This window comes from Chelonia mydas, chromosome 9 (assembly GCF_015237465.2).
Source record: "Chelonia mydas isolate rCheMyd1 chromosome 9, rCheMyd1.pri.v2, whole genome shotgun sequence".
Lineage (NCBI taxonomy): Eukaryota > Metazoa > Chordata > Testudines > Cheloniidae > Chelonia > Chelonia mydas.
The window spans coordinates 37254351-37266987 of NC_057855.1; the positions used below are offsets into that span (position 1 = coordinate 37254351).

At 40.3% G+C, this 12637-nt stretch overlaps 1 long non-coding RNA gene across 1 annotated transcript in view; it reads left to right on the top strand.

The window, feature by feature from the left end:
* The first annotated feature begins 285 nt into the window (after window positions 1–285).
* LOC122461788 overlaps window positions 286–12637 on the top strand; it is a 67362-nt gene continuing 55010 nt past the window's right edge. The window contains exon 1 of the long non-coding RNA XR_006283968.1: window positions 286–390. This is a non-coding gene — a long non-coding RNA (uncharacterized LOC122461788). The remainder of the gene's footprint in view (window positions 391–12637) is intronic.

Below are 12637 nucleotides of genomic sequence, written 5' to 3' on the forward strand. Positions count from 1 at the left end.
TCCACAGACAATTTTGATTTTTATTGAAAAACTGAAAACTCCTAAACAGAAAAATTTTGGTCAAAAACTAAAAATGTTGGTGAGCCAGTACTTCATGAGTCACACTGACCCTCCCAGGTTGCTCCAGGGACATTACAATAAAACTTGTGATTGGATTTACCCACCCCACTTTGAACCAGCAATGGTTAACAAGCTGCTGTGGGCCCACTCAGCCCTGCCCCACTACACCTGCACTCTTTGTCAGGGAATGAAGGGGCAGTTAAGGGAAGACCAAGTACTTGGTAACTGGCTGACTAGGGAGGAGAATAGAGCTCCTGTGGTTTCCTGAAGAAAGGAACAGTCCAGAACTTCTGTAGAGGCTGCTGACTGCCAAAGGCCCTCTGGAGAAAGGTGGGTCTGGCACAGGGCTATTGAGTTTGGTTTTTGCATGGAATCTTTCTTTGCTATGTTATAAAGAGACTGCTAGACTGTTTGTGGTGCCTGGAGAGGCCTGAGGGGCCTAGTGAGACTGTTGTAGGGAACTCCAGCCCAGTGTGTGTATGTGGGGAACTGTTTCAATAAACTGTGGACTTTTTACAGCATACTTGTTTGTCCTGTAGTCTGCCTTGGACCCTGAAGCTGTCCCTTGCTTGGTGCCTGATTGCAAACTGATGACCTAGTTCTTGGCAAGCTTTGGCACTGGAAAAACATTTTTTCCCTCACAGTTCCCACAGTAACTTATCTCCTCTCTTTTCCTCCCACCAATCTAGCACTTCTGAGTTAAGGCAAAGTACATTGGGATGGCTAGCAGACAGAGCAACACAGGAGGTGACCTGGAAATAAAATGCTGGGGATAGGTTGGGGCTAGTAGCGAGACTATATTAACCTTGGATGGAAAGGGAAGCCATGGCATTTTTCCAGGGGCAAGCAGTAGAGATGCCATTTCAAAGTTAATCCAAAAGGAAAAAAACAAATTTGGAGTCTTTCCACTTACCATACCATGTTTATAGCTTAGAAACCCAAATTACATTTGCTTAAACTGCCAGCTGCTATTTCGATGAAGGGTTAGAGCAAGGCACTAGGAGTCAGTGATTCAGTGTGACTTTAGAAAGTCATTTCAGGTCTGTCTCATTTTAGTCATCTGCATACATAGGGGTTTTGTAGGTGTGAATCATGAACTTTTAAAGTGCTATTTGTTCCTAGGATGGAAGCTGCTTGATATGTACAAATAAAATGAAATATAATTAAGGATGGTTTGGCTACTACAAAACCAAATGTTAATTCACTGACTTTGTTTATAAGTGGAAAATAAGTTACTATTTATCTTCATCGCAACAATAACTTAAAAAAAAAACCCTCCAAACAAACCAGAAAATAGATATTGTCCATTATTCCCTCTGCCTGATGCTTATCTAATATACTGAAGAGCAATAAACTAGGGAGGAATATACTGTAGTCTACATTTCATCTATCGGATTAGGAGACTTATTCTGTAAGTATTTAATAATTGAGAGACCATGCAATGTTAAAACATCAGGGTCATTCACTAAGTACTAGGATTGCTAGTAGCTTCTACTAAACTTTATCACTGAATGTTCCACTAACCCAATTTGTCAAAGTAGAAGAGATAGTGATGCTTCAATTACTAGCAACACTGCTCAGTCCACGAGATGACCAAATCCTAGATGCTGAGGACGATCACTGAATTGAATGGATTGCATATTAATGCAGTGATTGCAACTTGCTTAAATAAAGCATTTGAACATACCAGCCTGCTAATGTGTTGGCCAGGGAAAGACCAATATAAGCAGCTATATTTTATGAACATTTCAAAGCTTTTTTTTTTTAAGAATGTGATTTATCTCCTTTGTTCTGACATCTCCTCCTTCACTATCACTTTTTTAATTAGTGCCCTTTCCCTGTCCTAAATAAGGAGAGGGGAGGAGTCTCAGTAGCATGCGAATGAATATATCGATTCCAAAAATAGTCACTTTCCCTCTTCTGCATTTGTCCTGTAAAACAGGCTTGATCTTCAACAGCTTTTTTTTTCAGTCACTAGACCCCAAATCACTTGTATGTAGAAACTTTCCTATTCTAGAACTCATTAGCTTTGATTCAGTAGCCCATCAAAATTAAGTAGAAGTAGTAAGAATCATGTTTCCAGTAACACTTTCCCTGTTTAAAGAAAACTGGAATAAACGGTGGAAGTACAATTACTTTATCTGATTATTCTTTTTGAGAGGCTATGTTTTTAAATGACTTGACAAGAAAAAGCTTGCTTTTAAAGCACAGTTATATTAAATTTTGATCTTGCAAGTGGATTATAGCTTGAGATTTCAGGCTTGCTTGAATACAAAAGCACTATGGACTCCATCCAAAGCCCATTGAAGTCTCCCATTAACTTCCATAGATGCTGGATCAGGCCTTATGAGCCTAATCTTGCATTGGGTGCACACCCAAAATTCTCCCTGCTGTAAGTCAATGGGAGTTTTTGGGTGTGCAAATGAAAGCAGGACTGTCCCTATTATAAGGGGAGGGGATAAAGATAGTTTAACATTCACTGGATAGGAGCTACCAGTAAATTACTGTGATGTGGGTTGTGTTAAGTGGGATGGCAGAAATGACAATATCTGTAGTACCGAGGGGCTGTGGAAACCACCATTTTCTTTGCTAGTAAATCGTCAATTCAGCCCCCTTCCCTGAATTCTCTTGGCTTGAGCATTTACTCACGCTGGAATTATATGTTCATGAGTTGATTTGTCTCACACTAACTTTTGTATGAATATTAATAACTTCAAAAAAAAATTCTAGGTCAGTACCATTCTGCTGTGGTTAATTCTCATGATTTAGGAGCAAATCCTGCTTGCCTTAATCAGGGGGATTATTTGACTCTACGTTCTTGTACCATGGTGATAATGGCAATGGAAATGCTTAGATAGCTATTGCGGGAGTGAGCTTTGGTGCTGAGCCTCTAAGGCCTTGTGTTCACTAGATGTTTTTGTCCCAAGGACGCTCTTACTAATAAGTATCCACCCAGGAACCTATACCAGTATAACAAGAAGTTATGTTTCTTGGCTGTCCATTTTTTCTGTTTGTTTCCCAGTTAACTATAGTCCAGCCCCACATAGTGACAAGTTTGACCTACATTTAGGAGAAGGGACTGTGCAGCAGGCTGGGAATTCTGCAGGAGCTTCAGGAAAATTGACAAATGGAAGGTTTTAGTGAATTGAATTTGACAAACAATCAATGCACATCTGAAGAAGTGGATTTTTTTTACCCACGAAAGCTTATGCCCAAATAAATGTGTTGGTCTTTAAGGTGTCACCAGGCTCCTTGTTGTGGATCCTTTTTGTGGATACAGACTAACACAGCTACCCCTCTGATACCTGAATCAATGCAGTATATCTTATGCTGTTTAATTTTTTGCAGATTTTAAAAATGAAAACTGCATTTTAGAATCTGTGAGGGTGAAGCTGGAGGTTTAGACAGCTAGGTAGGGAGTAGTTGAGACTCTTGGAATCAGACAAAGTATTGGATGTACTTTGGAGTAGCCATGTCCTTTGCTAAAATGTCCGGTAGTGAAAAAGTTAGAAATGTTTTTAATAGATCATAATTAGGTTTGAGCATCAACAACCCATAGGGACTTCCACATAGGTCATCTCCTCTCTCTTAAAGCTATTGTGGTTTTTTGTTTTTGTTTGGCTTGTTTTTTCTCCAACAAGCACCTTCAGGATTTGTCCTGTGCTGCTCTTTAGGCTTGGGAAAAGCTTCCTGTAAACATCCATAAAACTAATTCATTATCCTCCTTAAAACTGCTCTTTGCTGTGAGGCCTACAAAAAAACTTGACAAAGATTCAGCTGTTAGTGAGCTGAGACCACCACTTACCATACTGATCAATATTGTCTCCTTGTTTCTTTGTATTCCCCTATCTGGCTATATTCGTCTGTCTTTTGTTTTACACTGAGACTGTAAGCTCCTTGGGATAGGAGACAGTCTTTGTTTCTACAGAGCCTAGCATGATGAGGTCTTGGTCCATGTCTCTTCTGAGGTACTGTGTTAATACAAACCAATAATGTTGGTTCAGGCAGATGTAGCTGCAGCTGCATTTGTTTGGACTCAGACAAGTATGTATTAAAAGATTTCATTGCAGCCATAACTACATTTTTCTTTCTTTTATTTATTTTACATTTAAGTTCTGCAGCAAACTTCACACCAAGGCTACTTGCATTCAGACTCCACAGCTGCAGAATCACACAAAGTAACCAGTGCCCTGATTACAGGACGTACGTTTGGGACCTGATCTCAGCTGGTGTATATCAGCATTGAAGTCCATTTGCAACACTTGAGGGGTCTAACCCGTTGCTGTTTCTCTTGACACGCAATATAGCAAACTCCAGCTTTTTGTTCCTTCCTCTTCCTTTTGTTCTCCTGAATAAATGATGCATCTTGTATACGAGTGCACCTCTGCAAATCCCCACCAGCAGGATCTACATAGGACAATTAATGCACAACACAGCATGCTTTAGACCTCACAGCCCCATAGTGTGTATTTCCCCACTGCGTAGACAAGCCCCAATACAGATGGCTTTCTTCATGTTCTTCCTTCATATAGTTGTTGCTGACCTGGTTCTTACTGGAATACAAGGATCTGTTTTCTCTCTAGATCTAAAATTCTGGGTGCTTTTGTCTTATCACTTTCAGATGAACAATTGCTGTACCTTCTCAATGCCTGCTCTTCCTCAATCTCTTGCTGGAGTTCGGTTTTGATTTCACATTCTATTAATTTATCGTCAGGCAATAGCTCAGCAAAATAAAATGATTCCCCTGCTGCAGTCTGTGTGGGGCATGTTTCTGTTTAAAGGTATCATGTGCTTTATGCTATTTTGTTTTTCAGTTGCTCACAAAAGGCAGAAGGTAAAGACCTGGGGCTCTAATATTTTTCAGTGGTCTCCTTCCCTTTCAGTTTAACTCTTGTCTTCCATCATTATGCCCCATACCACCCAATTGGATTTACTAAAACTAAACGCTTTACCCTTCCGATTTTTTTCCCACGCAGCATTTGGTGCGTAGTCCACAGGTTGTCGCATCAAGTTAATAACAAGGGAAGAGCCAGTAATTACCAACTTTTTTTTTCTTGGTAGTCTAATGGTAATTTTTATACCAGAGAAGATCACTGACCCATTGAGGCTTGCTCATATTAACCCTGAAAAATCTAAGCAAACAACGTATCACCATCATGAACTTGAAAGTTCAGTTAGTGGTGTGGCCTCAGATTCCTTCCATAAACATTGATTCACTTCTCCTTTGAACTGACAAACATTACTTATCTTTATTGCCGTGGGTGTCAGCTTGCTTAATGTTTCAGCTACCCTTGGGTTCAATAACTTTTGTCTGAACTGCTTATTCTAGTCCCATCTTTACCGTCAACTTATGGCCTTGTTTATAACACTAACTTAATCAAAACAACTTATGGACATGAATGTGTCACTTTCCTTTAAAGAGCATTTGAAGCACACATACTAACAGAAGCTGTATGTTATGAACTGGGACATGGGTGGTCAAGCTTGGTAGTCAGAGCAGAGGCAGTTCTGCTTAGTGGCCAGAGTGGAGTCAGAAGCTGGGAACAAATCCAAAGGTCAGAGCTGGAGTCAGGAACCTAACAGTTGTAAAACAGGGAGAAGGGGGGAAACTATGGTGACCTGGCCAGAGGCCCAAGCCACAAAGAGGAAGCACTGCAGCTCATGGGGCATAAGAGAGGCCGCAGAGTGAGAGATTGGTACAAGGGGGCTGAGAAACAGCAAAAGGATGTGTCAAACGAGTGGGGAGGTAATCTCCGGATGAGCCCACAAGGAAGCACCTTAGTGGTGAGTCGTGCAAATACTGTGTCAGTTCGCCATGTAGGTACTTGTTATGGGGTATACGTACCCCACACGGGCCCAGCAACTAAAGAGTTAATACAGGCACTGTCAACAGCTTCCAGTCGGCAACACTGCAGCAGCTGGGTGGATAAAAGGGCTGAGGGGCAGGGTGGGGTGGCTACCAGAAGAGTGAGCAGGCTGGAGAAAGTTGCTCCTGCCAGCAAGCTACTAAAGAGCAGCCCAGGAGGGGGGTGAACTGTTGGGCAGGCTGGAGAGCCTGTCAAGATCCAGGGGAAGGTAGGAAGAAACTCAAAGAACCCTGACTGAGTTTACACACACCAATAATATCTCCTCTTCCAGCTACTTCATCCTGAATCATGTAATGGCCTCTTGCTTCATTTATGATGCTTTTATTTCTTTCATGCTACATAGCATGTTAATGAAGGGCTTGCTCTTGAAAAGTGCTTGGGTGAAATGCTAAAGTCTTTACACAGTATTTATTTGGGAGATTTTCTAAGGCACCAAGGGCCACTAGGTCAGCTGGAAGGACCTAAGGAATTGGGTTCTAACCCTGCTTTTACTATGTTCTTACACACACACACACACACCTAACTGAAGTCAATGGGAGTTCTGTGGGCCAGTGGCTTTACTTGAATTGAAATCAATGGGAATTCCTCTGAGTGTAAAACCTGAAGAAGGACTTTAGGATGTGGCCCATCATCTTCAGTGGGTGTTAGGGAGGGGGTTGCCTAGCACATGTTAAGATTAGGCCTCCAGTTTTCTGGGTTTATATGGTATTGGTCAGATCCTCAGCTTGTGCAGAATGGCTTAGCCCACTGTTTTTACTTTTTGCTGGTTACTATGTGTTACATTTGTAGTATGTCAGCCAATGTGTTTCAGACTTGCACAATCTTTTACATTGTAAACAATCATCTCTCAGAGCAATACATACTCACTTTTAGAAATATTTGTCTTGATATGTTTCCTAATTTCTGGCCCTGGCACATCAAACTCAATAAAAATAGTCTAATATTGGGAATATGATTACATCACTGGTTTTATTTTTTATATAACTGTCTCTTTCTGTTGTAGCTCCATGGAAATTCATTGCTTTCTAATTTTCTCAAATTCAACAGTAAAAGACAAGTAAATATAAAATGTATGCTTGAATTACAGACCTTGATTGTGGTCTGTATTTTTAACAAAGACAGTATAAGCTACTTAGCCAAGAACTAAATGAATGAGAAATGAAGATGATGGAAACAGGCACAAAGCCTCTATCTGAGAAAGTTCTATAGTTACAGGGATTTTTAAGATCAGAACGGATCACTAGATTAAAAAACTATCATGCTGATAAACTAGAGGATCCAACCTTTAAGCCATACATCATTATTAGGGAGAGCAATTATCTTGATGTGTCTTCATGGTGCTGAAAGAACTCTGCATGGCTCAGGGCACTGGTGAATTAGGCTATGTCTATGCTGCTTCTGAAGGAAGCAGTTCTGTGCTAGTTCTGAAGGAACTCAAATGTGAAATTGCAGAGCTACTAATTGTCGTCTGTAACCTATCATTTAAATCAGCTTCTGTACCAAATGACTGGAGGATAGCTAATGTGACACCAATTTTTAAGAAGGGCTCCAGAGGTGATCCTCGCAATTACAGGCCAGTAAGCTTGATTTCAGTACTGGGCAAACTAGTTGAAACTATAGTAAAGAACAATATTGTCAGATACACCTAGATGAACATAACTTCTTGGGGAAGAGTCAACATAGTTTTCCCTTTACAAAATCACGCCTCGCCAATCTACTAGAATTATTTGAGGGGAGTCAACAAGCATGTGAACAAGGGGATATAGTGTACTTAAATTTTCAGAAAGCCTTTGACAAGGTCCCTCACCAAAGGCTCTTAAGCAAAGTAAACTGTCATGGGATAAGAGGGAAGATCCTCTCATGGATTGGTAACTTGCTAAAAGATAAGAAACAAAAAGTAGGAATAAATGGTCTGTTCTCAGAATGGAGAGAGGTAAATAGTGGTGTCCCTCAAGGTTCTGTACTGGGACCAGTCCTATTCAACATATTCATAAATGATCTGGAAAAAGGGACAAACAGTAGGATGGCAAAATTTTCAAATGATACAAAACTACTCAAGAGTTAAGTCCCAGGCAGATTACGAAGAGCTGTTTGCCAGAAGCTGGGAATGGGTGAAAGGGAATGGATCACTTGATGATTACCTGTTCTGTTCATTCCCTCTGGGGCACCTGGCATGGGCTGTTCCATTAGGAGAAAGAATTGATGATTCAAGTCAAGTATTTCTTGGGTTCAGTCTCATTTAGTTTCAAAGAATGTACACACAGTCCTCTTTCCCTAAACACAGTAGGAAAAAAAGAATAGCTGGCAGTTTCCTTGCTCACAAATCCAAGTCTGCGGTTCCAGTCAGTATGATGCCAAAAAGCTCTGTCTCTTGGTAGTTCCAAGGCCATGCTCTTTGTCTGCTAGCTTTCTCCTTGCTTTTTTTGCCTCTCTCCCACACAGGTTAGGCTAGCATAGCTAAGTTTCTCTGGAGTGTTTTTTTTCACATCTGAGAGACTTAGCTATGCCAACGTAAGCTTTCAGTACAGACCAGCCCAGAGTGGATTCAGCTCAGTCTCCCATAGCTGTACTGGCTTGCTGGTGCTAGCGGGAAGAAAAACCAGCAAACCCTTATTTTTGCTACAGGCAAGCCTGTAACCTGCTCACCCCACCACACAGGAACTAAACAGGGCTTGCAATCCCTGTTCCATCCCAGTGACTGCAGTTTAGGTGCCTACATACCTCTGAAAATCTGGCCCCTAGAGCATTCCTTTCATCAGGGAAATGCCATTAGACGCTGTCACCACTTACACTATCTTCTGAAGGAATAAGGGGAGATGATCATTGTGAAAACAAAGGACGTATCTACATGAGAGAGGTGAACCAGCTTAATTTAAGGAGTGATTTTTTTTAAACCAGTTTAGTGAAACAGTTGTAAAAGATTGTGTGGAGAAACTTATTTCAATTCAAACCAGGGTCAGTTCAATTTAGCCTAAATTGAATTTAGGAATCAGATTATGCTAAACTGGAATAATAGTGTCCTTGCTGGGACTTGCACAGAGTAAACTAAATGGGTTTAAAATCAGATTTAAATTAAACTACTGCACAAGATTTCCCTGGGGTCAAATCCATCATATAAGCCGGGGAGTCATTCTCACATTCTGGTTACTTCCTTTGACCATATTCCATTTCACCACCTGTTGGAATATTATGGATAGATGTCCATCATACATGTTTGAGTTGGACTATGTAGGGTGGTTGAGAAGACCTGAGAGCTAGCTGAAATGGTTTTTAATTTTTTTTTATAATAAAAAATGACTCTTCAAGCCAACTAAATGTTTGTGGGATACTTTATTTTGGTCAACCTTTACCATTTTTTTTCGAAATGGAAAAACTAAAGTATTTCCTTGGGATATTTGTTTAAAAAAAAATTCCCCATGGAAAAAACTGGAATATTTTGACCAGATCTGTCTTTCTATATGAGTAATATTGTCTGTCTTTTACATGCAATTGAATTGCCCATGGGAGTCTTGTCTGAAAAATCTCCCCTCTTGATCATTCCTAAAAGGCATAAATTAATGTTTGACAATTGAATAATTGGCTAAAACCTATGCTGAGACATCTTCATCTTATGGAGTGTGCATTTGATGATAAAAGGGTGCAATGTAGAGTTGGTGACTTCAGACAAGCTAACTGCAGAATCCATTCAGATTCAGGCTAACAGCTCTGAGGGTCAGTGAGAACAAGCAGGAAAACAAATTTGAGTTCTTAATAAACAACTGTTGAACAGTTCATCAGCTTTCTTGTTTTCTCTGAGTCACAACAAAGGCTCTAGTAGAGATCATTCATATGAAGTAACATGGCAATGGTAAAGGATCACAGGGAGAGTCACTTGATTCCAACACTAGACAACAAACTGTATCAGAATAAAGGAAAGCAGTATTATCCCTAAGGTTCCTCTATCTCTAACACTGTTCACGTTCTACCTAGAACCTTTCCTACCTCCCTCTCCTGCCGGATTTCCTGTTAGATTTAAAGCAACAGTAAAAATATCTTCCCAGATGTCCCATAGTATATAGTAAGGTAGCCAGAGAAATTCCAGAATGTACCCACTATGAATTATGGGAGCTAACACCAAGTTTTCCCTTTCTCCTGCTTAAAAGGAAATCTCCATCCACTAAAAAGAAAAGGGGTACTTGTGGCACCTTAGAGACTAACCAATTTATTTGAGCATAAGCTTTCGTGAGCTGTAGCCACAAGGTACCACAAGTACTCCTTTTCTTTTTGCAAATACAGACTAACATGGCTGCTACTCTGAAACCTGTCATTATGCAAGGCTCTCCATCCACTGTTCTATTCTTCCCCCCCCCGCCAGGTTCTGTATTCCCTGTCTCCTAGGTGAAGCAGCAGAGCAGTGTGGGGCAGATGGAGAAAGTTAACACCAGAATCTTGAGTCTTGCAGCTAGAAGAGAAGGGGACTCTCTTTGCAAGGGAGTTAACTTTGCGTTAACTATCAGATTGCAGTACAGTCCATATAACCTGCATGCAACATGACCCAATCAGTCACAAAGGAATGAGGTTTGGGCTGGTTTAGTACTTGGGAGAATTACAAGAAGCACATTGGTGCTGCATGCTGTGATTGGCAACTCTACTCCCCTACATAGTTCTGGGGGCTGTGTGTTGCAGAAGCTGTTGTCTTTTGCATGTAGAGCTGGGTAAATATTTTTGCTCAAAACTCTTTTTGGGTGAAAAATACAGATTTAGCGGCACTGAAACATTTCATGAATTTTTGCTTGCTTGTTTCAGTAAAAAAAAAAAAAAATTCCAAAATGTTTTGTGTCAACCTTTTCCACATGAAACAGTTTGGTGGTTTTTTTTTTTTTTTTTCAATTTGAAACTACTTTTCACTTAACTTTTTTTTTAAAAAAATTAAATAAAATTAATTGCTCAAAATCAAAACAAAATGTTTTGAATTAAAAAAAGTCATTTTTGACTTTTCAAGAAGCCAAACATTTTGAAAAAATAAGTTAACACTGAACCCAAAAACACACACACTTTGTTTGGATTTGGTTTTGTTTAAGAATTGCCAGTGAACCAAAAAATTCACTCAGCTCTGTTTGCGTGAGGCTTATAATGGAAATCCTGGCTCCTAGTGGCCACTAAAGACAATTGCATAATTAGGAATATATTCCCCACACCTTTCCAAGAGAAGCATATTTTTCCCCTGGAGTAATGCTGAATGAGACAATAAAACCCATAACAAATATTAAACAATGATGATAACTATATATTTAATGACCATCTTCTACCCCTCATCTCCATGCAAGCCTCCCATTGAAATTTAGTGGGAGATCTGCTGTGGGTTGCAGGGTGTTTTATAATCTTAAATTTTTACCTTGACCTATGGATCACAATAAAAATGAAAGTTGGTCCCTGCCAATGCATGAGTTTGACAACTCAAGTATATACAATAGTTTGTTGCAGAGACTCTACTCTGCTAGCTCTACTCATGCTGAAGAGTGCCTTACTCATCAAGTTTCAGAGTAACAGCCGTGTTCGTCCGTATTCGCAAAAAGAAAAGGAGTACTTGTGGCACCTTAGAGACTAACCAATTTATTTGAGCATAAGCTTTCGTGAGATACAGCTCACTTCATCGGATGCATACTGTGGAAAATACAGAAGATGTTTTTATACACACAGACCATGAAAAAATGGGTGTTTATCACTACAAAAGGTTTTCTCTCCCCCCACCCCACTCTCCTGCTGGTAATAGCTTATCTCCTACAGACAGCTCCCCAACCTGAAGTGAATACTCACCAACAACCACATACCACACAACAGAACCACTAACCCAGTAACCTATCCTTGCAACAAAGCCCGTTGCCAACTGTGCCCACATATCTATTCAGGGGACACCATCACAGGGCCTAATAACATCAGCCACACTATCAGAGGCTCGTTGACCTGCACATCTACCAATGTGATATATGCCATCGTGTGCCAGCAATGCCCCTCCGCCATGCACATTGGGCAAACTGGACAGTCTCTACGTAAAAGAATAAATGGACACAAATCAGATGTCAAGAATTATAACATTCATAAACCAGTCGGACAACACTTCAATCTCTCTGGTCACTCGATTTCTGATCTCAAAGTGACTATCCTTCAACAAAAAAACTTCGAAAACAGACTCCAATGAGAGACTGCTGAATTGGAATTAATTTGCAAATTGGATACAATTAACTTAGGCTTGAATAGAGACTGGGAATGGTTGATTCATTATAAAAAGTAACATATTTCCCCTTGTTTATTCCTTTCCCTCCCCCCCAACTGTTCCTCCGACGTTCTTGTTAAACCCTGGATTTGTGCTGGAAATGGCCCACCTTGATTATCATACACATTGTAAGGAAGAGTGATCACTTTAGATAAGCTATTACCAGCAGGAGCATGGGGTGGGGGGAGAGAAAACCTTCTGTAGTGATAAACACCCATTTTTTTTCATGGTCTGTGTGTATAAAAACATCTGCTGTATTTTCCACAGTATGCATCCGATGAAGTGAGCTGTAGCTCACGAAAGCTTATGCTCAAATAAATTGGTTAGTCTCTAAGGTGCCACAAGTCCTCCTTTTCTTTTTACTCATTAAGTTGTCCCATTTAACTCTGAGTAAGGATGGCAGAAGCCAAGATTAAAACTTAAGTCCTCCTGACTTCCAGCCCTTTGCTCGTTCCAT